The 2,014-nt window shown below is 42.5% G+C and overlaps 1 pseudogene across 1 annotated transcript; it reads left to right on the top strand.

Annotated features, from left to right (window-relative positions):
* Positions 1-512: 512 nt before the first annotated feature.
* On the top strand, positions 513-1,760 carry LOC309842373 (phosphoglycerate kinase 1 pseudogene; annotated as a pseudogene). Its single transcript has one exon. The product of its transcript is annotated as a phosphoglycerate kinase 1 pseudogene (transcript).
* Positions 1,761-2,014: the final 254 nt, after the last annotated feature.

Genomic DNA, 2,014 nt, shown 5'->3' with positions numbered 1-2,014 from the left:
CTAAATTAAATCCATTCAGAAGAAATGAAGTCTTTTTAAACCAATAGTGCTGGGTCAATTCTATGTCATGCCATACACTAAAATTAAGTTACTTCAAGATATAGCAATGGTCTAAATATAAATTCTACCACCCTAAATCTTCTGGAGGAAAACATAGGAAATTGTCTTTGTCACCTTGAGTAGGCATAGATTTATTAAACAAATTTTAAAAAGCACCAGTCATTATAAAAATTGATAATTTGCACTTCATCAATATTAAAAAGAAAACTTCAATCAAGAGAAATCATTAAGAAAATGAATAAGCAAGCCAGAGACTAAACCAAATACTTACAAAATGTGTAAGTCTGACAAAAGGCTTTTATCTAGAATATAGAAAGAACTCCACAAATCAGTCTTGTAAAGACAACCCACTAAAAAGGGCAAAACTTTTTTGAAAAGATACTTTGTAAAAGGAGATATTACTAATAATTTTGTTGTGTAAGATCTCAGCCTCACCACTGCTGTATTCCAAGATGTTGCTTTCTAACACGCTGCCTCTGGACAAACTGGACATGAAGGGGAAGCAGGTCAACATGAGAGTGGACTTCAACAGTCCTGTGAGAACAACCAGATGGCAAACAACCAGATAATCAAGGCTGCCATCCCAAGCATCAGATCTGCTTGGACAATGGAGCCAAGTCAATTGTTCTTATGAGCCATCTGGGCTGCCCTGATGCGGTCCCAATGCCAGAGAAGATCACTTTGGGGCCAGTTGCTATAGAACTCAAATACCTGCTGAGCAAGGATGTTCATTCTTGAAGGACTGTGTGGACCTGGAAGTAGAGAAAGCTTGTGATGAACCAGCTGCTGGGTCTTCCATCCTGCTGGAGAGCCTTTCCTTTCATGTGGAGGAAGAAGAAAAGGAAAGAGATACTCCTGAGAAGAGGGGTGGATCTGAGTCAGCCAAAAGAAAAGCCTTCCAAACTTCACTTTCCAGGCTAGAGGATGTCTATGGCAATGATGCTTTGGGCACTTCTCACCAAGCCCACAGCTCTGGAGGTTTCTTAATGAAGGAGTTGAACTACTTTGCCAAGGCCTTGAAGAGTTTGGAGCAACCCTTCCTGGCCATCCTGGGCAGAGCTAAAGTTGCAGACAAGATCCAGCTGATTGATAATGTGCTGGAAAAGGTCAGTGAGATGATTATTTGTGGTGGAGTGGCTTTTACTTTTCTTATGGTGCTCAAGAACATGGAGATTGGCACTTCCCTGCTTGATGAAAACAGAACCAAGATTGTCAAAGAAGAATGGTGTGAAGATTACCTTATCTGTGGACTTTGTCACTACTGACAAGTTTGATGAGAATGCCAAGACTGGCTAAGCCACTGTGCCCTCTGGCATACCTGCAGGCTCGATGCGCTTGGACTGTGGTTCTGAGAGGAGCAAGAAGTACCTGAAACACTTGCTTGGACAAAGAAGATTATGTGGAATGGAGCTGTGGATGAATTTGGTTGCAAATCTTTTGCCCAGGGAACAAAAGCCCTCATTGATAAGTCAGTAAAAGCCACTTCCAGGGGCTGCATCACCATCGTAGGTGGGGAGACATTGTCACTTGCTGTGCCAAATGGAACACGAAGGATATCAGCCATGTGGGCCCTGAGAATGATGCCAGTTTAGAGCTCCTGGAAAGTAAAGTGCTTCTCGGGGGTGGATGCTCTCAACAATGTTCAGTATTTTTCTGCCCTTTGGTTGCTGTGCACAGCCCGAGCCCCTAAGTCAACTTAGCACTTATTGCATCTCCACATGGCATTTGCTAACATCTTCCCCCATGTTGGGATTCAGCACGTGGCCATGAGATGTAGTTCCAAGAGCCCTTCACTAGGTACACAGTATCTCAGCTCGTCTCTACCGCACCCTGGATTTGCCTACATCCTTCAAGGTTTCATTTGAAGTTTTTAGTAACTAAGCCTTTGCGCATTCTAGAATGCATATATTTATATTTTGCCTGTTAAAAGAAAATGAGCTGTGTTAGTTTCTCT

Source organism: Mustela nivalis (genome assembly GCF_964662115.1).
Source record: "Mustela nivalis genome assembly, chromosome: 1".
Lineage (NCBI taxonomy): Eukaryota > Metazoa > Chordata > Mammalia > Carnivora > Mustelidae > Mustela > Mustela nivalis.
The sequence above is the reverse complement of the archived record's forward strand: the minus strand, read 5'-3'. Positions and strand labels throughout refer to the sequence as shown.